Source organism: Somniosus microcephalus, chromosome 8, assembly GCF_052327205.1.
Source record: "Somniosus microcephalus isolate GS21.2 chromosome 8, FLI_Smic_1.0, whole genome shotgun sequence".
Classification (NCBI taxonomy): Eukaryota; Metazoa; Chordata; class Chondrichthyes; order Squaliformes; family Somniosidae; genus Somniosus; species Somniosus microcephalus.
The window spans coordinates 69,302,483-69,328,901 of NC_140994.1; the positions used below are offsets into that span (position 1 = coordinate 69,302,483).

Below are 26,419 nucleotides of genomic sequence, written 5' to 3' on the forward strand. Positions count from 1 at the left end.
TCTTAAAATTTTCTTATACAGGACATCCATCAAATATCAAATTACCTTCGATCCCTGAGGTACAAAGAGTGGAAGACTACAGAGCCGCCCCTGTAGTCGAGAATCGCTTTGCCCGATTAAATCGAGTCTGCTATTTCATTCGAGACTTCAATATTGATACACTTTTTCAGTTGTATTTCGTAAGGTTTTTGTTGATCCAAGTTAATTATCACTAATCATCTTTTAGCTGACCCCTGCACTTCTTACTGCCACATCAGCAATAGTTATTGGGAGTTTACCATTTATGTTCAAAGGGCAGATGTCCTTTACCTCATGTGTCATCCTTAAAAGGTTTAATCAAGATCATTTATCCAGGGTTGACCATTGTCCTGTTTTAATAAAGTTACCTATTCGGGGCCAACCATTAGAGTCATAGGGCTGGATTTTGCCACTGGGGTCAGGCTGGGGCGTGTCAGGTGGTTTTCGTGTCAAGACCCCGACTCCGATGTGAAGTGGGGAAAAAGTGCGATTTTCCCCTGATTGGGCACTTGATTTCCAGCGTGTGGGAACCTCTGGCCCAATTACTCTTTCCATCCCGAAAGTCGCCTCCGTTTACGTCATCAGTGCTGCTGGATTTAAGGCCTGGAAGCAGCCTTGCTTCTTCTGGAGACTGGAAACGCTTTGGACATTGTATGAAGGACTTCATTTACCGACCATGTCCACCAGCAAGCAAAAGTGTGCACCTCGCTTTCATGAGCCCTCCCTCCAAGCTCTGGTGCAGGGAGCAAGATCTAACAAGGAGGTGCTCTTCCCTTCCTCAGGGAGAAAAAAGCCACCCCAGCAGACTAAAGCTGTGTGGCTGCAAGTGGTCCAGGAGGTCAACTCCATCCCCATCTGCCGCAGAACCTGGCTGCCATGCAGGAAGAGGTTTCATGACCTTCTCCGCACAGGAAAAGTGAGTATGACTTTCCCATCACCCTCAATCTGATCCCCATCGCCTCTCCTCACCAGCACTCTGCTTTACCAACCTCTTCCTCCACATCCCACTTGACACTTACATCCCTGCACCCTTACCCATTCCCTCTCTCTCTATGGTCACATTCACTTAACTATTCGACCATGCATCCCTCACACTTTCTATCACTGTGATGCAATGACAACAACTTACAACACACAGGGCGGGCCTTTTGTCTCCTTCTAAGCATCTATGCCATGGAATCTCTGCACTCACTCCTTCATTCTCAGCCAAACTCCACTTGTGTCCCTCATTGCAGGAAAAGAGAGCCCACAATAAGAGGGAAAGAGTGAGAACAGGAGGAGGGCCACCCTCAGTAACCCAGCTCACTACCTCGGAGGAGGCGGCCCTGGAAATTGCCGGGATCGAGGACGATTCCCAAGTGGGGAACGGACAGGCAGGCGCATCACAGCAATCTGGTGACAGAATAGTTTGGCATCTCTCCCATTGACATTGCATGAGTCACTGATAATGAATCTGATGATCTAAGAGATTGACTTATGATAATCTGCACTATTCAATGTGCATGTAACCTTGACCTCACATCTCTAACTCTTTCCTTTACTGCCCCACAGGACCATCGACAGCCCCCATCCCCACTGTCCAAAAGGAAGAGCCTGAGCTTCCAGACACCTCAAGAGGAAGCTGCAACATCTGAGGGCGCCGCGTCAGCAGAATTAAGTGCACACAGCACCATCGCAGACACTCACACCTCAGTGGGACCGTGGGACATAGAGTAGTGTTGTCACCTGGTGTATCACAGCTCACAAGTGAGCATCAGCAGATGGTGGAAACAGGGACAGCAGTGGAGAGTCCTCATCGGAGGGTGCTGGACTCTGCCAGCTCAGCTCCGCTGCATGTCGACCCTGTGCCTCCGGGTCCATCCAGAAGGAGAGCCATGCTGGAACTCCAGGAATAGGTGCAGGAGTCTCTGGCAGGTTTTGTCTCCAGGATCGCTGCCAGTGTGGAGTGAATGGAGGAGTCCATCGCTAACATGAGCAGAGCCTTTGTGGAGGCGTTGGCGCATGAACGCATCACCATGGAAAGGATGGCAACCTCTGTGAAAAGGATGGCTACCTCCATGGTAAGGCTGGCTACCGTAGAGGAGAGGATGGCTACGGTAGGGGAGAGGATGGCTACGTTCATGGAGGAGCTTAGTCACCAGGGTATTGAAAACATGGTAATTGTTCAGAATAGACTGACATCTCTTGAGGAGCGATGGTCAGCTATTGAGCAAACAAACCAGACCTTCATGCAAGTCTTCTGGAGTAGGACTTCCAGTGCAGAAACGGGTCCTCGTGGCCCCCCTGCAGTGCAGCAAGGTGCTGTCCAGCCACTTGCTAGATCTGAAGTGGGGCTGACCCATGAGAGGGATGTTGGTGGCATACAACAAGGAAGTGGGGGCTCCTCTCCAAGCACTCACACAACCATGCCACTGCAGAGCCCTCGGTCAGAGCCCCACCAGTGTCCCCACCCAACTGAGATCGGCGTCTCAACCCCTGCACAGCCGCAGGAGCAGCAGACTGTTGCCGAGCCTTCACAGGCTCGCAACCCTAGAGGAAGCCAGCCAAGTCACAGGGGAAGTACCACGTAGGAGCACGCGTAAGAGGAAGAGAATGCACAAGTAGTCACAAGGGTAGTCACTTGGGTGTAATGTGTTTATTTTTTAAATGCCATCAGTTGCTTATTGTCATAAAAAATTCTGATGGTAAACTGCTGCAGTTGTGGCGTGTGTCATTTCGCAAAAGGGACTTCCACATTGAGGGCTTAGGGCGACTTGTAATTGTCAGTATGGTGGTCAGAGTGATAGGAATCCGTAGGTTCTTGGCCATTGTCGATGGTCTGATAAGAATTTGCGAGGCCAAAGTGTTTGATTGTGCAGGCTAAGCAAATCTGACCAAGATGAGTGCGTCCTTGCATCCCGGGCAGCAATGTGGTCGTGTGCTGGAGCCTTCTGGCCTGTGCAGCTTCAGGTGGGTGAGCAGCAGCTTGGCACTCCAGTTGTTGCTGCTTCTGTTGGTGGTGCTGTTGTTCATGGTTCTGCTGCTGCCACGGCTGGTCTTCATCCGAATCTGATGTCCAGGAGGAAAGGAAATAAATGGTTCCTATTGTTGAGTCTGTATGTTCCAGTTAGGTTTAGGATCAATCACTGGACACAGACAACAAGAATAACTTTTAACAGGTCTTTACTATTCGAACGTCAGGGCTGAACTGCCCAGCAAATCCTTGCACAACACTTATATACCGGTGTGGTCACCACCGGTATTACAGTATTACAGTATACAGCAGCCAAGAGAAAGTAGTACATCTCTTAAGGTAGTTCTCTTAAGGTGGAACAGGTTACATACACCACAATCCTCCCTTTTTAGCTTAACAGTTATATCCCCATTTAACATAACATAATAACATATATATATACAACTTCATGCAAAACAGTTCAAAGATTCAGTCTCTGAGGAGGCCTCCTGTTTAGAGTTGGATAACGCCTTTCAGGGGTCTCTGATTCTCGTTGCTGGGGTGACTCATCTAGTTGGTCTCTTATGGATTGGACATCATCATCAGGTACATTCACTTCTGAGGTAGATGCTTCAGGTTCACTAACTTCTTTCACGGTTGTCTCTGCTGTAACCATGGGTTCGACCCTTGTTCTCGATTCTACCAGTTGGTCAGCATGACGCCGTATTACATTTTCACCAATATCTACCGTGTACATCAGGGGTCCTTGTCTGGCCCAAATTGTTCCAGATTGCCATTTCTCGTTTTTATAGTCCCGGGCTAACACTGGTTGTCCTATTTTGAAACTCCGAGTGGTCTTGTTATTTATATGCTGGAACTGTTTGTTTTCAACTTCCCTCCGCACATTTGGTTTTAACAAGTCCAACCTGGACCGCAACCTCCTGTTGTAGAACATCATGGCAGGACTTTGGTTTGTCACTGCATGAGTGGCGTTTCGATATGCCAGTAGGAATTTGTCCACCTTGTGTTGTAGTGGAATCTGATCTTTGCTCATGGCCTTTATTGCTTTTTTAAACGTTTGTACAAATCTCTCGGCCAACCCGTTTGTAGCCGGATGATATGGGGCAGAGGTATAATGTTTCACCCCATTCTTCTTCATGAATCCCTGGAATTCTTCTGACACGAACTGCGGTCCGTTGTCTGAACATATTTGTTCTGGCAATCCATTTCTCGCAAATATCATTCTTAACACCGCGATCGTCTTTTCCGAGGTAGTGGTAGTCATCTTAATCACTTCTGGCCATTTAGAATGTGCGTCCACCGCAATTAAAAACATGGAGTCCATGAAAGGACCAGCAAAGTCAATATGTACACGTTGCCATGGGGTTGAAGGCCATTCCCATGGATGCAGCGGTGCAATCGGAGGTGCATTTTGCACTTTTTGGCACCCTGAGCAGCTTTTCGTCAGCTCCTCTATCTGTTGGTCGATACCCGGCCACCACACATAAGCCCTAGCAAGGCTTTTCATCTTGACTCCCCCCAGATGACCTTCATGCAGTTCCTTTAGAGTTCTCTCTCTTAACTTAGGAGGAATAATCACCCTTGTTCCATACATCAATGTTCCTTGACAGACGGACAGCTGTTCTCGTCTTGCTGAGAATGCCGGTAACAGTGGATCACCATGTGCTGGCCATCCCTTCACTGTCACTTCGTAGACCCTGGACAGTGTCGGGTCGTTCCTGGTTTCTCTTTCAATACTTGCATTGGTGACTGGTAAACATTCGATGATGGTCGAGTGAAATAACTCAACAGGGTCAACCGTCGGTGCCTCCTCCTCTGTAGGTAGTGGCAGGCGCGACAGCCCATCAGCATTACCATGCTGCTTTGTACCTTTGAATTCTATCTGATATTGATGTGCCCCTAGGAAAAGGGACCATCTCTGGAGTCTCTGTGCTGTCATCACCGAAACACCCTTCTTAGGGTTAAAAATGGATACCAACGGCTGGTGGTCTGTCAGAAGCGTAAACTTTTGGCCCTGCAGGTAATGATTAAACTTCTTTACTCCCCACACAAGGCTGAGAGCCTCCCTATCTATCTGAGCATAGTTGCGTTCAGCGGAGGTCAATGATCTGGATGCGAACGCAACTGGCCTCTCCTGGCCATTTGGCAACTTGTGTGAGAGTACTGCCCCAATGCCATATGGAGAAGCATCACAAGCCAAACGAATAGGCAGCGTTGGGTTGAAGTGAGCCAACACTTCCTCTGAGGGGATCAATGCCTTGCTTTCGTGAAAGGCCCTCTTACAGTCCTCGCTCCACTTCCATGGTACTCCCTTCTGCAAAAGAGCATTCAGCGGGTGCAGCACCGTGGATAAATTTGGCAGAAACTTATGGTAATAGTTAATCAACCCTAGAAACGACCTCAATTGGGATACATGATCCGGAGCAGGAGCCTTCACAACAGCTTCGATCTTGTCAGGAGACTTATGAAGCCCCTCCTGGTCAATGACATGACCACAGTACGAGATCCGCTTCTGAAAGAATTCACATTTCTGGCGATTAACTCGAAGACCATATTCTTTCAATCTGGTGAGCACCAGTTCCAAGTTTGCAAGGTGTTCCTCGTCATCATCTCCTGTAATCAGAATATCATCCAGGTAACATTGTGTACCTGGAATTCCCTGTAATACCTGCTCCATGGCCCTCTGCCAAATTGCTGGAGCTGATGCCACTCCAAAAACCAGTCTATTATACCGGTACAAGCTTCTATACGTGTTGATCGTGAGATACTGGCGTGACTCTTCCTCAACTTCCATCTGTAAATACGCCTGCGCCAGGTCTATCTTGGTGAAGTGTTTCCCGCCAGACAATGAAGCGAAGATATCTTCAATCCGTGGAAGCGGATACTGCACCGTGTGAAGCACCGGATTAACAGTGATCTTGAAATCACCACAGATGCGAAACTTCCCCGGTTCCCCCGGCTTGTTGCTCGATGAACGCTTCATGACTGGGACAATGGGTGTGGCCCACTCACTCCAGTCTACCTTAGACAGTACTCCTGAACGTTCTAGCCCTTCCAGCTCAGCTTCCACAGCAGGTCGTATTGCATAAGGTACCGGTCTGGCTTTGAAACATTTCGGGTTTGCATGTTCTTCAATCTTGATGTTTGCCGTAATTCCTCTCAGTGTTCCCAGTCCTTGTTGGAACACCTCTTTAGCATTGTCCAATATTCTGGACAATCGTTTAGGTTTGACATCTTTTGTACCGGAATCTACCGTTAGTGCTTTTAAGGAATGCCAGTCCATATTTATTTTCCTAATCCACTCCCGTCCCAGTAGTGGTGGACCTCCCTCAGGTAGCACATATAAGTCCATTCCTCGGCTTTCTTTGCCCTTGTGGACCACCTTACCTCTATCTTCCCGATGGGGTATACTCTTTGCCCCGTGTATGTTTTCAATACAATCTCCGTATCCCGTAGGGGAATATGTGGGAATAACCTTTTGTAATCTTTCTTATTCATGACCGTCAATGCCGATCCAGTGTCCAATTCCATCTTCACTTGGACTCCTGCTATCTGAAGTGTGACCCAAATTGTTTGGAGGTCTGCTTCCTTACCAACATTGTGTACTCTTAGACTACCCAGTTCATTACTGCTGGCATCTGAATCTGACTTCTGTTCGTTCGAACTGTTCTCTGTCACCTTGTGTGCCTTTTTGTACTTTTTGTTGCTGGTCTTCTTTCCTGACCGGCATACTTTAGCTATGTGACCAAGCCTGCCACATTTTCTGCATTCCTGATTTTTGAACCAGCACTGGTTCTGATCGTGTGTTGTCTTTCCACAACGATAACATTTTACTGTACTCAAGACCATTTGATTGGTACAGAGTTCCGGTGACCGTAGCTGCATTTCCGCAGTGCCTCTTGCTGCGGCTTCTTGCGATGCTGCAATAGTGACAGCTTTATCAAGCGTAAGATCATTCTCTTCAAGCAGTCGCTTTTGTGTTCCTTCTTTTAACAATCCACACACAAATTTATCTCTCAGCGCATCTGCTAGCCCTGTCCCAAACTGACAGTACTTCAATAGCTTACGTAGTTCAATTAAAAATTCAGCATTGCTCTTGTCTTTCAACTGCGTTCTTCTGTAAAATTTAAATCGTTCCGCTATCATCAGCAGCGTGGGGTTTAAATGATTTTTCAGGACAGTAACAATATTTGCGAAAGTCTGATCCGCCGGTTTAATTGGTGATAGAAGGTGCTTCAATAGCCCGTACGTCTTCGCCCCCATTGAGCTTAATAAGGTTAATGCTTTCTCATCATCTGGTACCTTATTTGCTTTACAATAAACTTCCATGCGTTCTACATACGTGGTCCAATCTTCGACATCACTATCAAAGGCATTAATGCTCCCATGTTTAGGCATCCTTGCAAGTTTTAAATTTTTAATTTTTTTATGGCGGCTTCCCGCGCTTGTCTTCTTCCCCCGCCTACTAAAATGGCGGCTTCCCGCGCTTGGTGGTCTTTCCCGCGCTCGTCTTCTTCCCCCGCCGACTACAATGGCGGATTCCCGTGTTTGCCTTCTTCCCCCGCTGGCTGCAATGGCGATTGCCTTGCTGCTGCCGTTCTCGCCTCCCCAGCGGTTCTCACTCCCCGGCGCTGCTTTGCCTTGCAGCCCGGTCCTTTACACCGGCTGCGTTTGAATTCTCCGCGGCTCTCGTGCCTTAAGCTTCTCAACTCCCCGACGCTGTTTTGCCTTGCAGCCCCGCTCGCAGCCCGGTCCTGTACACCGGCTGCGTTTGAGTTCTCCGTGGCTCTCGAGCCTTAAGCTGCCCCAGTCACTGCGCCTCTCGGCCTCGATTGCAGCCCGGCCCTTTCTACCGGCCGTGGTCGAGCTCTCCGCCCTTATTCCTCCGTTTTCCCTCCCCTACTCCACAGTCAACGCGGCCGACTTTCTGCTCGTGTCGCTGATCGGCTTACCCACCACCGTGGTAGAAGGGATGAACACTGCCTGTCGCTGATGGAGGGCTTCGTGGTCAGAATTCTTTTTCTTTTTTTTTTTCTTTTTTTAACCCGGGTTCTCGATGCCTCCCGTGCAATGGTGCTCAGCAGGATGATGAGGGCGGATGCCTCTTCTCGACGCCCGTTTTGAGGACGAAGCTGCCTTGGATGTAATTTTGCCGCAGGGTAAGATCGGACTCATCACCACTGTTGAGTCTGTATGTTCCAGTTCGGTTTAGGATCAATCACTGGACACAGACAACAAGAATAACTTTTAACAGGTCTTTACTATTCGAACGTCAGGGCTGAACTGCCCAGCAAATCCTTGCACAACACTTATATACCGGTGTGGTCGCCACCGGTATTACAGTATTACAGTATACAGCAGCCAAGAGAAAGTAGTACATCTCTTAAGGTAGTTCTCTTAAGGTGGAACAGGTTACATACACCACACCTATGCTTCTGGTATATGCCTCAGTTGAGGAAGTGCTCAGTCAAGGTGGCGAGAGGGGTTTCACATGAGGTCACACTGGAGATGGGTGTCAGGCTCCAAACTTCCACAACAATGAGTAGGCCTGCTAGAAGTTCCCCCAGACCTGAGACAACAAAGTTCTGCCACCTGCAAATGATGATTGGTGAAAACTCCTTTTTAATGGTGGAGCTGCAGCTGTTAGTAAGCAGTCCACTTGTGAGGCCACCTGGATTCAGTAGCGTGTTCCAGAGGAGACGTACAGCAAGTGGGAAAAGTGGGAAAATCAGAAAGGCCTCTCAAAATGGGATTATAGAGGCAACTAACTGGTTGTTAAGGGCTTTAAGGGCCTATCCCGCCTCTTGGAGGCAGGATGGAAATAGGATCAGAAAACACGCCTTTGGGAAAATTGCTCGGAGGCGGGATGGAGGCAGGATCGGGCTCGCCTGCCATTTTTGCGATTTTACCACCTCACACACCTCCAATCCCGCCTCCTCGGGCCTGGCAAAATTGAGCCCACAGAGTCATAGGGCGGGCTAGGGCATGTCAGGTGGAAATCGTATCAGGACCCCGACTCCTAAGTGAAGTGTTGAAAAAGTGCGATTTTCTCCTAATTGGCCAATTGATTTCCTGCACGTGGGAACCAGTGGCCCAATTAGTCTTTTCATACAGAAAGTCGCCTCCGATGACGTCATCAATGCTTTTGGATTTAAGGCCTGCAAGCAGCCTTGCTTTTTCTGGAGACTGCAAAGGCTCTGCGATTTATATGAAGGAGTTGAATTGTGGAAAATGTCAACGATCAAGCAAAAGTGTGCTCCACAATTTGATGAGCCCTCCCTCCTAGCTCTGGAGCATGGAGCCAGCTGTAATAAGGAAGTGCTGTTCCTTTCCTCGGGGAGAAAAAAGCCACCCCAGCAGACAAAAGCTGTGTGGCTGCAAGTGGCCCAGGTTGTCAAGTCCATTTCAATGAGCCGCAGAACCTGGCAGCAGTGCAGGAAGAGGTTTCATGACCTTCTCCGCACAGGAAAAGTGAGTATGACTTTCCCATCACCCTCAATCTGATCCCCATCGCCTCTCCTCACCAGCACTCTGCTTTGCCAACCTCTTCCTCCACATCCCACTTGACACTTGCATCCCTGCACCCTTACCCATTCCCTCTCTCTCTATGGTCACATTCACTAAACTATTTGACCATGCAGCCCTCACACTTCCTATCACTGTGATGCTATGACAACAACTACTTACAACACGCAGGGAGGATCCTTTGTATCTTTCTGAGCATCTATGCTATGCATTCACTGCACTCACTCCTTCCATGGTCCATGGAGGAGCTTAGTCGCAAGGGTATTGAAAACATGGTCATTGTTCAGAATAGAATGACATCTCTTCAGGAGCAATGGTCAGCTATTGAGCAAACAAAGCAGACCTTCCTGCAAGTCCTCTTGAGTAGGACTTCCAGTACAGAAATGGGTCCTCATGGCCCCCCTGCAGTGCAGCAAGGTGTGGTCAAGCCACTTGCTTGCTCTGAAGTGGGGCTGACCCATGAGAGGGATGTTGGTGGCAGACAACAAGGAAGTGGGGGCTCCTCTCCAAGTGCTCACACGACTATGCCACAGCAAAACCCTTGGTCAGAGCCCCACCAGATTCCTCACCCAAATAAGATGGGCGTTTCAGCCCCTGCACAGCCGTAGGAGCAGCAGACTGTTGGCGAGCCCGCACAGGTTCACCACCCCAGAGGATGCCCGCCAAAGGCGTCAAGACAGGAGCAGCAAGAGAGCGAGCAAGGGGCCTCCACATCAGCTGAAGCCACAGGGGAAGCACCACGTAGGAGCACGCATAAGAGGAAGATAAAGCACAAGTAGTCACAAGGGTAGTCACTTGGGTGCTGTGTTGTTTTGTTTTTGGACCAGTCATCATTGTGATTGTATTATAAAGAGTTTTGATGGCAAACTGTTGAAGTTGTGGCCTGTGTCATTTTGCAAATGGGACTTTCACATTGAGGGCTTAGGGTGCCTTGCGATTATCAGAATGGTGTGGTCAGAGTGATAGGATTCCGTAGGTTCTTCTCCATTGTCGATGACCTGGTAAGAAGGAGCGCGACTAAAGTGTTTGATTGTGCAGGCTAAGCAAATCTGGCCAGGATGAGTGCGTCCCTTGCATCCCGGGCAGCAATGTTGTCACGCGCTGGCACCTTCTGGGCCTGTGCATCTTCAGGTGGGTGACTAGCAGCTTGGCACTCCTGTTGATGCTCCTACTGTTGGTGCTGCTGTTGCTCATGATTCAGCTGCTGCCGCGGCTGGTCTTCATCAGACTCTGATGTCCAGGAGGAAAGGAATTAAATGTTCACCATGCTTCTGGAATATGCCTCCGTTGAAGAAGCACTTAGTCAAGGTGGGGAGTATAAGGGGTGGTGATGTGTGTCAGCTTCACCTCTGACTTATGAGCGGTTCGAATCGCTCCCACTCCCTTGGTACTAGACCTTGGACTTATTGGGGGTTGTGACAAAAGTGCAGCAGAAAACTGGTTTTGGTGCAAGAAACTTTGCTCTTTATTCAAGAGAGAAAATATAACACAACAATCTTATCACTCTAATAAAATGGGGAACACTTTGATACACACGAGGGAAATTACAGTAGAAAAATACCTCACCCCTCCCAATCCCACCTTACTAGCTAAGTTGGGCTCTAGAGGACCAGGGACAATGCTCACCAAACGAATCCTTGACAGCTGAGCTGGTTCACGGTTTTGGGGTTCACTGGATGTGTTGGTTGGTGCCTGCCGTACCCCGGATGTGGTAGAGGACATCAACTGCGTGTCTGGTCAGTCTTCGCGAGTCCGCTGATGCGGTAGGGTGCGTATTGGATTTATCGGGTGAGTACCCACTTTTCTTCTGTTAGAGATAGGGTTTAGAGTCTTTTTAAGTAAAAATCTTACCCGGGGTAAGTCAGGAATAGTTTGCAGAGTGGAAAACTTGCGAATCTTCGGTTTTCTCCCGAGTTGGTTTTCTTTGGTCGTGGTGGCCCAATATTACTCGGTTGGTTGGTGGTAATATTCGGTTGGTTGTTTCGTAAGGCCCTTGATGCCGGGAGGTATCTGATGGTCACTGGAACTGTTGCTCTGGTTTCTTCTTGTGTGTTGACCTGCTTCCAGAACTGTGAACTTCTTTGAACTCGATGAACTCCTGAGAACTGCCGAGAACTGTAGAGCTTGTAGAGAACTTGTTGTAACTGTGTAACTGCTGAACTGTGTAACTGCTGAACTGTCTTCTTGAGAAAACAGACCTTCAATTATACTAATTGGGGCCTCCTAATCTGCGCGCCAAATCAGTCCTGGTTTATTGTAAGATTTTGGCAGGCTCGTTAATAGTAACTTGTTTATGAATGTGTAAAGTGGTTTTGGGATGGTTCCATGAGCTGTTGAGCTCTTACTTGATTGTAGTCAATGTGCTCAGGTTTCAAGTTTCCTGACTGTGCCTGAGATTTCTATGGAGTTGGGCGAGGTGATTTGTTTTATGCATGTTTTGGATGGGTCCTGTAATTTGGGTGGGGACTGCTTTTCCGTGGGCCTATTGTTAGAATGTAAATTGTCTGATAGGGGCTGGTTAGAAAAGAGTTCAAAGTCCTTTTCTTTAGGATTTTTCTCTGAGTTTTGGGGGATCTGTGAATTTTGAAAATCTTACAGGAGAGGGGTTTCCCAGGAGGTCACACTGAAGATGAGTGTCAGGCTCCAAACTTCCACAACACTGAGTATGCCTGCTACAAGCTCCCCCAGACCTGAAACAACAAAGTTCTGCCACCTGCAAATGACCATCGGTGAAAACTCCTTTGTAATGGTGGAGCTGCAGCTGTTCGTAAACAATCCACTAGTGAGGCCGCCAGGATTACCTGGCGTGCTCCAGAGGAGGTGTGTAGAATGGGGAAAATGTGTTAAAATTGGAAAGGCCTCTCAAAATGGGATTATAGAGGCAATTAAGTGGTTGTTAAGGGCCTTAGGGACCTATCCCGCCTCTTGGAGGCGGGATGGAAAGTGGGTCAGAAAACACGCACTTGGGAAAATTGCTCGGAGGCGGGATGGAGGTGGGTATGGGCCCGCCCGCCAGTTTTGGCGATTTTAACAACTCACACGCCTCCAAATCCGCCTCCTCGGGGCTGCAAAAATCGAGCCCATAGAGTTAAGAAGGGAGAGTTATACAGCACTGAAAGAGGCCCTTTGGTCCATCATATCTGCGCCGGCCATCAAGCCCTGTCCATTCTAATCCCATTTTCCAGCACTTGGTCCGTAGCCTTGTAAGCTATGGCGTTTCAAGTGCTCATCTAAATGCTTCTTGAATGTTGTGAGGGTTCCTGCCTCTACCACCCTTTCAGGCAGCGAGTTCCACATTCCAACCATCCCATGGGTGAAAACGTTTTTCCTCAAATCCCCTCTAAACCTCCTGCCCCTTACCTTGAAACTATGGCCCCTGGTTATTGACCCCTCTACTAAGGGGAAAAGTTCCTTTCTATCTCCCCTATCTATGCTCCTCATTTTGTACAGCTCCATCATAACCTCCCTGCTCTTATATTCTATGCCTTGGCTAATGAAGGCAAGTATCCCATATGCCTTTTTAACCACCTTATCTACCTGTCCTGCTGCCTGCAGGGATCTATGTACATGCACACCAAGGTCCCTCTGATCATCTGTCCTTCCTAGGGTCCTACCATTCATTGTGTATTCCCTTGCCTTGTTAGTCCTCCCAAAATGCATCACCTCACGCTTTTCTGGGTTAAATTCCATTTGCCACTGTTCTGCCCATCTAACCAACCCATCTATATCGTCCTGTAGCCTGAGGCTTCCCTCCTCGCTATTTACCACTCCACCAATTTTCGTGTCATCTGCAAACTTACTGATCATACCTCCTACATTCATATCTAAATCATTAATGTACACTACAAACAGCAAAGGACCCGGCACCGATCCCTGCGGTACACCACTGGACACAGGCTTCCAGTCACAAAAACAGCCTTCGACCATCACCCTCTGCCTCCTGCCACTAAGCCAATTTTGGATCCAATGTGCCAAATTGCCCTGGATCCCATGGGCTCTTACCTTCTTGACCAGTCTCCCATGTGGGACTTTGTCAAATGCCTTACTGAAGTCCATGTAGAATACATCAACTGCACTACCCTCATCCACACACCTAGTCACCCCCTCGAAAAATTCAATCAAATTGGTTAGACATGATCTCCCCCTGACAAAGCCATGCTGACTATCCTTGATTAATCCTTGCCTCTCCAAGTGGAGACTATTTACTGTCTCTCAGAATTGTTTCCAATAATTTCCCTACCACTGATGGTAGGCTCACTGGCCTGTAATTCCTTGGTATATCCCTACTACGCTTCTTGAATAATGGTACTACGTTAGCTGTTCTCCAGTCCTCTGGCACCTTCACTGTGGCCAGAGAGTTTCTGAAAATTTGTGTCAGAGCCCCTGCAATCTCCTCCCTTGCCTCACACAACAGCCTGGGATACATCTCGTCTGGGCCTGGGGATTTATCCACTTCTAAGCCCACTAAAACCACGAGCACCTCCTCCCTCTTAACAACAATTTGTTTAAGTATATCACAATCCCCCTGCCTGATTTCTATGCCTACATCGTCCTTCTCCATAGTGAACACAGGTGCAAAATATTCATTTAAAACCTCACCTACATCTTCTGGCTCTAGACACAGATTGCCACTTTGGTCCCTAATGGGCCCTACTCTTTCCCTGGTTATCCTCTTGCCCTTAATATACTGATAAAACACCTTGGGCTTTCCTTTACTTTGCCTGCCAGTGTTTTTCTGCTGGTTTAATAAGGTTACTTATTCAGGGTCAACAACTGTCTTATTTCAATAGCCAGAATTCTTTCATAGCTATTTCATAGCTAAGAGATCCAAATTTCCAAATCCAGTTTGTCATGTTTAAAAGAATTTATAAGGTAGAATTCCTTATAAGGTATTTTCAGGGTCAACCACTGTCTTATCTCAACAAAGCCAGAATTCTTTCATAAGGTAGTATATTTTTCTAAAAAGGTTATATGGTGTATTTTTCTGAAAAGGTTATAAGGTAGAATTCCTTCACATCTCAGCATCATGGGAAACATGCATTAATATTGGGGAAAGTTTGTATGCCTTTCGCACACTCTTAACATTGTAGGAAATACAACCAGAGCCAAAGAAATACAACAGAGGGGTGGAGCAGCAGATCCTGAGCACACATGAAGAGGAGATGCATTATATCGTGGGCAAGGAGACAGGAGAACCTGTGTAAGAGGTTGAAATTGGAGGCACGATAGCAACAGAAGGTTGGAAAAAGTTGGGAAATGCTCATCCTAGGTAGTCTCAGCTTTATGTGTTTTCTCAAAGCATCGCAATCACCTTACACTCAGCAATTACTACTTCAAGAGAGAATGTCACCATGCGTGCTGTTAAACAAGCTCTTCTTTGTTTCACATCATAGGGAATGTTTTCAGGCTAGAAGCCAGCCATGATGATGACCACCCAGGCACTTCTGCTGGGGTATTAGCCGCTCGAACCACAGACTCATCTGCTGTCACTTCCTCACCAACTCCGTCATGGCATTCTAATTGTACCAGCACCACCACAGAGACACTGACAGGGGAGGAAGTAGCTGATGATTCAGAAGGGTTGTCACAGGGTGAAGCAGCTGAATTGGGAGGAAGCAATTGAACAGGAGATTGAGTTGCCATGGTGCCAGCAGGGCAGCAAGCAGCAGAACAAAGGGCACAAGAAGCCTGAGTTCCCAATCCTTTGTGGCTTTCTCAGTACAGCTGTGTTAAAAAATGTGGGACAATAATCTTCTAACATCACACACCGATGAGTCCGGGCAGCACGAGATCCCTGGGAGCAACACATGCAATCCCAAACCAGTGACACTGAGGTGGGAGTGGGACCAGGAGTAAGAGTGGCCTCCCTACTGGAAGATAAAGGATCCAGCCAGTCGTCCACTGCAGGTTACACGTCCCCACAGACCAATCAGATCACTAGAGGAGTAATAAGGATATGGGTCACATGATTTATGTACAGCACAGAAACAGGCCATTCGACCCAACTGGTCTATGTCGGTATTTATGCTCCACACGAGCCTCCTCCCACCCTACTTTATCAAACCCTACCAGCTTAACCTTCTATTCCATTCTCCCTGATGTACTTATCTAAATCCCTCTCTTCTTTACTATAAAGGACTCTGAGACGTTGCCCACACTCAAGGAATGCAATATAAATGCAAATTGTAGAGCTGGACGACACAGTGCATTAGACACTAGGGAAGAGTCTACAGCACAAAACTATCCCGAATTGAACACTTACTGCCAATCTCACTTAACATAGAAACATAGAAGATAGGAGCAGGAGTAGGCTATTCGACCCCTCGAGCCTGCTCCGCCATTCAATGTGATCATGGCTGATCATCCAAATTCAGTACCCTGTCCCTGCTTTCTTCCCATATCCCTTGATCCCCTTAGCCTTAAGAAATATATCCAACTCCTTCTTGAATATATTTAATGAATTGGCCTCAACTGTCTTCTGTGGTAGAGAATTCCACAGGTTCACCACTCTCTGGCTGAAGAAATTCCTCCACAGCTCAGTCCTAAATTGCTTGCCCCTTATCCTTAGACTGTGACCCCTGGTTCTGGACTCCCCAACCATCGGGAACATCCTTCCTGCATCTAGTCTGTCCAGTCCTGTCAGAATTTTATAAGTTTCAATGAGATCCCCTCTCATTCTTCTAAACTCTAGTGAATATAAGCCTAATCGACCCAATCTCTCTTCATACGTCATTCCTGCCATCCCAGGTATCGGTCTGGTGAATCTTCGCTGCACTCCCTCCATGGCAAGAACATCCTTCCTCAGATAAGGTGACCAAAACTGCACACAATACTCAAGGTGTGGTCTCACCAAGGCCCTGTACAACTGCAGCAAGACATCCTTGCTCCTGTATTCAAATCCTCTCGCTATGAAGGCCAGCATACCATTTGCCTTCTTAACTGCCTGCTGCACCTGCATGCTTACCTTCAGTGACTGGTGCACAAGCATACCCAGGTCTCGTTGCTCTTCCACTTTTCCCACTCTATTGCCATTCAGATAATAATCTGCCTTCCTGTTTTTGCCACAGAAGTGGATAACCTCGCATTTATCCACATTATACTGCATCTGCCATGCATAGCCCAATCGCCCAACCTGTCCAAATCGTACTGGAGTTTCTCTGCATCCTCCTCACAGCACACGCGCCCAGCCAGCTTTGTGTCGTCTGCAAACTTGGAGATATTACATCTAGTTCCCTTATCTAGATCATTAATATATATTGTGAATAACTGGGGTCCTAGCACCGATCCCTGCGGTACCCCACTAGTCACTGCCTTCCACTTGGAAAAAGACTCGTTTATTCCAAATCTTTGCTTCCTGTCTGCCAACTGTGATGTATGTAACCTGTTCCACCTTAAGAGAACTTAAGCCTGTTCCACCTTAAGAGATGTACTACTTTCTCTGGCTGCTGTATACGTAATACCGGTGGTGACCACACCGGTATATAAGCACTGTGTAGTAATATTGTATTCAGTATAGTCCCTACCTCCAACCAGTAAAGACCTGTTGAATTTACTCTTGTAGTCTGTGTAGTAATTATCACTACAATACACAGACTTAACAGTGGCGTGAAGTCCGATTCTTACCCTGCGGCAGTTATTTCCACGGCGGCTTCGTCCACAGACAGGACGTCGAAGAGAGGTTTCCACCCTCATCACCCTACTGGAAGACACGTCGAGCGGCAGGCATCGAGAAACCGGAGTGCAGAAGACATCCTGACCTCGAAGCCTCCATCAGCGACTGTCAGCTTCTTCTTTCTACCTCGGTGGTGGGTAAGCCGGGCAGCGACGCGACAGAAAGTCAACCACGTTGGCTGTACAGACGGGGCTGGGAAGACGGAGGAATAAGGGCGGTGAGATCGATCGCGACCGGAGATAAGGGCCGCATTCGGGCTAAAAGGTGCAGCGTCTGGGGAAACTGAAGGCGCGAGAGCCGCGGTGAAGTGGAGACAGCGTCGGGGGACGGTTGAAGACCGCCAAGCGCGGGAAAACCGGCATTTTGTGGGCGGAGGGCAACGACAAGAGCGGGAAGCCGCCATCTTGGATAACATAAAAATACAATAAATTGCAACGATGCCTAAACATGGGAACATTAATACCTTTGATAGTGACATCGAAGATTGGGCCATGTATGTAGAACGCATACAAAATTATTGTAAGGCAAATAAAATTCCTGATGCAGATAAAGCACTAACATTATTAAATTTAATGGGTGCGAAGACATACGGGCAATTGAAACACCTTGTATCACCAGATGAACCGGCGGATAAGACGTTCGAGGAGATTGTTACTGTCCTGAAAAATCATCTAAACCCCACGCCGCTGATGCTAGCGGAATGATTTAAATTTTACGACAGAAGGCAGCTGCAGAATGAAAGCAATGCTGAATATTTGATGGAATTACGTAAGCTAGCAAAATATTGTCAGTTTGGAACGGGACTGACAGAGGCACTACGAGATAAATTTGTGTGTGGTTTATTGAAACAGGATACACAAAAGCGACTGCTCGAGGAGAATGAGCTGACGCTTGAGAAGGCGGTCACTATGGCAGCAGCACACAAAGCCGCAGCGAGAGGCACGGCAGTAATGCAGCTACGGTCACCGGAACTCGGTACAAACAAATTGGGTTTGAGTTCTGTCAAATGTTATCGTTGTGGAAAGACAACGCACGATCAGAACCAGTGTTGGTTTAAAAACCAAGAATGCAGAACGTGTGGCAGGCTTGGCCACATAGCTAAAGTATGCCGGTCAGGAAAGAAGACCAGCAACAAAAAGTCACCGCAAGGAAAATACGCAAAGGTACACAAGGTGACAAAGAACAGTTTGACCGAACAGAAGTCAGATTCAGACGCTAGCAGTAATGAACTGGATAGCTTAAGAGTACACAACGTTGGTAAGGATGCAGATCTCCAGACAATTTGGGTCACTCTTCAGATAGCAGGAGTCCAAGTAAAAATGGAATTGGGCACTGGATCAGCATTGACGGTCATGAATAAGAAAGATTACAGAAGGTTATTCCAACATATTCCCCTATAGGATACGGAGATTATATTGAAAACATACACGGGGCAAAGAGTGTACCCCATCGGAAAAATAGAGGTAGAAGTGGTCCACAAGGGCGAAGAAAGCCAAGTAATGGACTTATATGTGCTACCTGAAGGAGGTCCACCACTACTAGGACGGGAGTGGATTAGGAAAATGAATATGGACTGGCACTCCTTGAAGGCACTAACGGTAGATTCCGGGGAAACAGATGTCAAACCTAAACGATTGTCCAGAATATTGGATGATGCTAAAGAGGTGTTCCAGCAGGGACTGGGAACACTGAGAGGAATTACGGCAAACATCAAGATTGATAACATGCACAACCAAATTTTTTTAAAGCAATACGACCTACTGTTGAAGCGGAACTGGAAGCACTAGAACGTTCAGGTGTACTGTCTAAGGTAGATTGGAGTGAGTGGGCTACGCCCATTGTTCCCGTTATGAAACGTCCTGCGAGCAACAAGCCAGGAGATCCAGGGAAGGTTCGCATCTGTGGAGATTTCAAAATCACCGTTAATCCGGTGCTTCACACAGTGCAGTATCCGCTTCCACGGATTGAGGATATTTTCGCTTCATTGTCTGGCGGGAAACACTTCACCAAGATAGACCTGGCGCAGGCGTACTTGCAGATGGAGGTTGAGGAAGAGTCACGCCAATACCTCACGATCAACACGCATCGAGGGTTGTACCGGTGCAATAGGCTGGTTTTTGGAGTGGCATCGGCTCCAGCAATTTGGCAGAGGGCCATGGAGCAGGTATTACAGGGAATTCCAGGCACACAATGTTACCTGGACGATATTCTGATCACAGGTGATGGTGATGAACAACATCTCACAAACTTGGAACTGGTGCTCAACAGACTGAAAGAGTATGGACTTAGAGTAAATCGGCAGAAATGTGAGTTCTTCCAGAAGCGGATCTCGTACTGTGGCCATGTCATTGACCGGGAGGGGCTTCATAAGTCTCCTGACAAGATTGAGGCAGTTGTAAAGGCTCCCGCTCCGGAGAATGTCTCTCAGTTGAGGTCGTTTCTAGGATTAATTAACTATTACCATAAATTTCTGCCAAATCTATCCACGGTACTGCACCCATTAAACGCTCTTTTACAGAAAGGGGTACCATGGGAATGGGGCAAAAACTGTAAGAAGGCATTTCGCAAAAGCAAAGAATTGATCACCTCAGAGGAAGTGTTGGCTCACTTCAACCCGACACTGCCTATTCGGTTGGCTTGTGATGCTTCTCCATATGGAATTGGGGCAGTACTCTCACACAAGTTGCCAAATGGCACGGAAAGGCCAGTCGCGTTTGCATCCAGATCATTGACCTCCGCTGAGCGCAACTATGCGCAGATCGATAGGGAGGCTCTTAGCCTTGTATGGGGAGTGAAGAAGTTTAATCATTACCTGCATGGCCAAAAATTCACACTTCTGGCAGACCATCAACCGTTGGTATCAATTTTTAACCCGAAGAAGGGTGTTTCGGTGATGACAGCGCAGCGTCTCCAGAGATGGTCTCTTTTCCTAGGGGCACATCAATATCAAATAGAATTCAAAGGTACGAAACAGCATGGCAATGCTGATGGGCTGTCGCGCCTGCCACTACCTGAAGAAGAAGACACGATGAAAGTTGACCCTGTTGAGTTATTTCATTCGACCGTCATCGAGTGTTTACCAGTCACCAATGCAAGTATTGAAAGAGAAACCAGGAACGACCCGACACTGTCCAGAGTCTACGAGGTGACAGTGAAAGGATGGCCAACACGGGGTGATCCTCTGTTACCGGCATTTTCGGCAAGGCGAGGCCAGCTGTCCGTCTGCCATGGTACCTTGATGTACGGGACAAGAGTGATTATTCCTCCCAAGTTAAGGGAAAGAGTTTTAAACGAACTGCATGAAGGTCATCTGGGGGGAGTTAAAATGAAAAGTCTTGCTAGGGCTTATGTATGGTGGCCGGGTATTGACCAACAGATTGAGGAGTTAACGAAAAGCTGCGCTGGGTGCCAAAAAGTGCAAAATGCACCTCCGATAGCACCGCTACACCCATGGGAATCGCCTTCAGCCCCATGGCAACGCGTACACATTGACTTTGCTGGTCCATTCATGGACTCCATGTTCCTAATCGCGGTGGACGCACATTCCAAATGGCCAGAAGTCATCAAGATGAATACCGCTACTTCAGAAAAGACAATTGCGGTGTTAAGAACAATATTCGCAAGGAACGGATTGCCAGAACAGATCTGTTCGGACAATGGACCACAGTTTGTATCGGAAGAATTCCGACAATTCTTAAAGAAGAATGGAGTAAAACATTATACCTCTGCCCCATATCATCCGGCGACAAACGGGTTGGCTGAAAGATTTGTCCAGACATTCAAAAAGGCAATTAAGGCCATGAACGATGATCAGATTCCGCTGCAACACAAGGTCGACAAGTTCCTGATGTCATATCGAAACGCCGATCATGCAGTGACCAACCAAAGTCCTGCCATGATGTTTTATAACAGGAGGTTGCGGTCCAAGTTGGACTTGTTAAAACCAAATGTGCGGAGGGAAGTGGAAAACAAACAGTTTCGGCATATTAACAACAAGACCACTCGAACTTTCGACGTAGGACAACCAGTGTTGGCAAGGGGCTATGGAAACGAAAAATGGCAGTCCGGAACAATTCGGGCCAGACAAGGACCTCTGATGTACACAGTAGATATTGGTCATAATGTGATAAGGCGTCATGCGGATCAACTGGTAGAGTCGAGAGCAAGGGTCGAACCCATGGTTGTGACAGAGACAACTGTGGAAGACGTTAATGAACCTGAAGCATCTAGCTCGGCAGGGAATGTACTTGATGATGATGACACCCAATACATTGGAAACCAAATAGAGGAGGCACCTCAACAACAAGAATCAGAGACTACTGAGAGGCGTTATCCAAGCTGTATCAGAAAGCCTCCTGAGAGACTGAACCTTTGAACTGTTATACCTGAAGTTATATATGCATATATGTTATTATGTTATGTTAAATGGGGATATGACTGTTAAGCTAAAAAGGGAGGATTGTGGTGTATGTAACCTGTTCCACCTTAAGAGAACTTAAGCCTGTTCCACCTTAAGAGATGTACTACTTTCTCTGGCTGCTGTATACGTAATACCGGTGGTGACCACACCGGTATATAAGCACTGTGTAGTAATATTGTATTCAGTATAGTCCCTACCTCCAACCAGTAAAGACCTGTTGAATTTACTCTTGTAGTCTGTGTAGTAATTATCACTATAACACACAGACTTAACACCAACCAGTTTTCAATCCAAGTCAGTACCTTACCCCCAATCCCATGTGCTTTAACTTTGCATGCTAGTCTCTTATGCGGGACCTTATCGAAAGCCTTCTGAAAGTCCAAATACACCACATCCACTGGTTCTCCCTTATTTAGTCTATCAGTTACATCCTCAAAAGATTCCAGTAGATTAGTTGAACATGATTTACCTTTTGTAAATCCATGTTGACTTTGTCCGATCCTGTCACTGTTTTGCAAGCGCTCTGCTATTACATCTTTTATAATGGAATCTAGCATTTTCCCCACTACTGATATCAGGCTTACCGGTCTATAATTCCTCATTTTTTCTCTACCACCTTTTTTAAATAGTGGGGTTACATTAGCTACCCTCCAATCCTTGGGAACTGTTCTAGAGTCTATAGAATTTTGGAAGATGACCAGCAATGCATCTACTATTTCTAGGGCCACTTCCTTAAGTACCCTAGGGTGTAGATTATCAGGCCCTGGGGATTTATCAGCCTTCAATCCCATCAATTTCCCTAACACCATTTCCCTACAAATATTGATTTCATTCACTTCCTCCCGTTCATTAGACCCTATGTTCCCCGACATCTCTGGGAGTTTATTTGTGTCCTCCTTTGTGAAGACAGAACCAAAGTATGTATTTAATTGGTCTGCCATGTCTTTGTTCCCCATTATAAATTTCCCTGATTCTGACTGCAAGGGACCTACGCTTGACTTTACCAATCTTTTTCTCTTCACATATCTATAGAAGCTTTTACAGTCAGTTTTTATGTTACCTGAAAGCTTACTCTCATACTCTATTTTCACCCTCTTAATTAATCCCTTTGTCCTCCTTTGCTGAATCCTAAACTTCTCCCAATCCTCAGGTTTGCTGCTTTTTCTGGCCAATTTATATGTCCTCTCCTTGGATCTTATGCTATCCCTAATTTCCCTCATTAGCCAATGTTGAGTCACCTTTTTTGTTTTATTTTTATGCCAAACAGGGATGAACAAATTCTGTAGTTCATCCATGCGATCTTTGAATGTTTGCCATTGCCTATTCACCATCAACCCTTTAAGTAACATTCCCCAATCCATCCTAGCCAACTCACGCCTCATACCATCATAGTTTCCTTTAATTAAATTCAGTACCCAAGTCACTGAATCAACTACTTCACTCTCCGTCTTAATGAAGAATTCCATCATATTATGATCGCTCCTCCCCAAGGGGCCTCGCACAACAAGATTGCTAATTAATCCTTTCTCATTACATAATACCCAGTCTAAGATGGCTTGATCTCTAGTTGGTTCCTCGACATATTGGTCCAGGAAACCATCCCGTATACACTCTAGGAATTCCTCTTCCACAGTATTGTTACCAATTTGGTTAGACCAATCTATATGTAGATTAAAGTCACCCATGATAACTGCTGTGCCCTTAATACATGAATCTCTAATTTCCCATTTAATGCTATCCCCAACCTCAGCATTACTATTTGTGGGTCTGTATACAAATCCCACTAACGTTTTCTGGCCCTTGGTATTTCTCAGCTCTACCCATACAGATTCCAAGTCATCAGAGCTAATATCCTTCCTTACTATTGTGTTAATCTCCTCTTTAACCAGCAATGCTACCCCACCACCTTTTCCTTTTTGCCTGTCCTTCCTGAATATTGAATACTCCTGGATATTGAATTCCCAGCCTTGGTCACCCTGCAGCCAAGTCTCCGTAATCCCAATTATATCATATCCATTTACATCTATTTGCGCAGCTAATTCATCCACCTTAATATGAATGCTCCTCACATTAAGACACAAAGCCTTCAGGCTTGTTATTTTAACACTCTTAGACATTTTAGAATTTTTGTTTACTGTGGCCATGTTTGATTTACACCCTTGATTTCTCTGACTTCCACTTTTGCTTTTCTCCTTCCTGTCTTTTGCTTCTATCCTTGCTTCCCTTTCCTCTGTCTCCCTGCACAGGTTCCCAACCCCCTGCCATTTTAGTTTAAACCCTCCCCAACAGCACTAGCAAACACTCCCCCTAGGACATTGGTCCCGGTCCTGCCCAGGTGCAAACCATCCAGTTTGTACTGATCCCACCTCCCCCCGAACCGGTTCCAATGTCCCAGGAATTTGAATCCCTCCCCCTTGCACCATTCTTCTAGCCATGTATTCATCTGAAATATCCTTCTATTTCTACTCTGACTAGCATGTGGCACTGGTAACAATCCTGAGATTACTACCTTTGAGGTCCTATTTTTTAATTTACCTCCTAACTCCCGATATTCAACTTTTAGGACCTCATCCCTTTTTTTACCTATATCGTTGGTAACTATATGCACCACGACAACTGGCTGTTCACCCTCCCCCTCCAGAATGCCCTGCAGCCACTCCAAGACGTCCTTGACTCTTGCACCAGGGAGGCAACATACCATCCTGGAGTCTCATTTGTGGCCGCAGAAACGCCTATCTATTTCCCTTACAATAGAATCCCCTATCACTATAGCTCTCCCGCTCCTTTTCCTCCCATCCCATGCAGCAGAAGCACCATGGTGCCAGGAAGTTGGTTGCTGCTGCCTTCCCCCGATAAGCCATCCTCCCCAACAATATCCAAAGCGGTATATCTGTTTGAGAGGGGGATGGCCACAGGGGACCCCTGCACTACCTGCCTGTGCATACTACTCTGCCTGGCGGTCACCCATTCCCTTCCTGCCTGTGCAGCCTTTACCTGCGGTGTGACCAAATGATTAAACGTGATATCCACAATGTCCTCAGCATCGCAAATGCTCCAGTATGTATCCATTTGCAGCTCCAGCGCCCCAATGACGTCTGCCAGTAGCTGCAGCTCGATACACTTCCCGCACACATGGTCGTCAGGGGCAGAGGAAGTGTCCCTCATTTCCCACATGGTACAGGAGGAGATGCCACGGGGCTGAGCTTTGCTGCCATGACTTACCCTATAATTAATTTAAGTTAAATCAATACCACCAATTATACTACAATTAAATGATATACTCAAGGGCCCTTCCTTCCTAGCACTCCCCGCTACACAACAGAGACCTTAGAAACTATAACCACAAAATTAAGACCTTCTAAACTTTATAAACTATGAACCTTAACTGCCATACTATAGAGTAGTATAAGTACTCACCCAATCAGCTGCTTCCTCCTGCCCGCGTCACGTTTTGAATCGTGAATTGGCTCTGGAACACCGCCGCTGGTCTGCGAGATTGGTAAGCCTGTGAAAAAAAGCCCGCGAAAGTGAGGTTAAATACTCACTGACCCTCCGCTCTCACCGCACCCGACAATGGCCTCTGTAAAAAAGCCCACGAAAGTGAGTTTAAATGCGCACGGAACCTTCACTCTCACTGCTCCTGAAACTGGCCTGTGACAAAGAGCCCGCGAAAGTGAGTTTAAATACTCACTGAACCTCCGCTCACCGCTCACTTATAGGATGTTGGTGTGAGAAATGGAAGAAGTAAGACTGGGACTTGTAAGGACATTGGGATATGTACCCTGACAAGAATTTGAATCAAGGGCACCAGACAAATCCTTGACTCTCCACCTTAACTCCTGCCGTTTACTACTCAGTCTATGTCGAGGAGTTAATGATGCCAGAATTTAACTCACCAAACTACCTAACATCAGCCAGCTCAGAGTGTATTAGCATTTACACTACTAACCTCCAAATAGGATCCACATGAGCTACTGAGTGAATGGATTAACCCTTTCTATCCAATGATCAAAGAGGAAGTCAGACAGTAAACTCATGAACTAAAAATTGGCTTTGGGGTCCACTCTACATAATAGGACCCCGAACTACGTTCATTTAGGAGGCTACTACTGAGACAGACCACTGGGGGGGGTCCGGAGCTGAGGGACCATTTGGACAGGAGTAGGCCATTTTGCCCCTCGAGCCTGTTCTGCCATTCAATTAGATCATGGCTAATCTGTATCTTAACTCCATTTACCCGCCTTGGTACCGTAACCCTTAATAACCTGGTCACACAAAAAAAAATTCAATCTCAGTTTTGAACCTTTCAATTGACCTAGTGTCAGCAGATTTTTGGGGAGAGAGTACCAGATTTCCACTACCCTCTGTGTGAAGAAGTGCTGTCTGACATCACCCTGAATGGCCTAGCTCTAATTTTCAGGTTATGCCCCCTTGTTCTGGACACTCCCACCAGAGGAAATAATTTATCTATTGTGTATAAAATTCTTTAATCATCTTAAACAACTCAATTAGTTCACCCTTTCATTTTCTATATTCAAGAGAATAAAAGTCTATGCAACCTGTCCTCATAATTTAACCCTTTTAACCCCAGTATCGTTCTACTGAAACTTCACCACTCTCTGGGGTACAAGAAGCTCATTCCAGATGAAACAAAGCAGTCACATAGCCAACATTCCATTCAGTGTCATCAGGATCTTCCTCCATTGCCTTCTCAAAACAATCCTTTGCCTCTTCATAGTATTAACCAGCAGAAGTCAACAGTAACCAATCCTTCTCCCCGTATACTTCAGTTATCTGTGTTGTATACCGAGAGCCATCAGTAAATCATTTA

The 26,419-nt window shown here is 46.8% G+C and overlaps 1 pseudogene; it reads right to left on the reverse strand.

Annotated features, from left to right (window-relative positions):
• The window catches only part of LOC147113619 (antiviral innate immune response effector IFIT1 pseudogene), a 40,899-nt pseudogene that overhangs the window by 11,036 nt on the left and 3,444 nt on the right, over nucleotides 1-26,419 (reverse strand).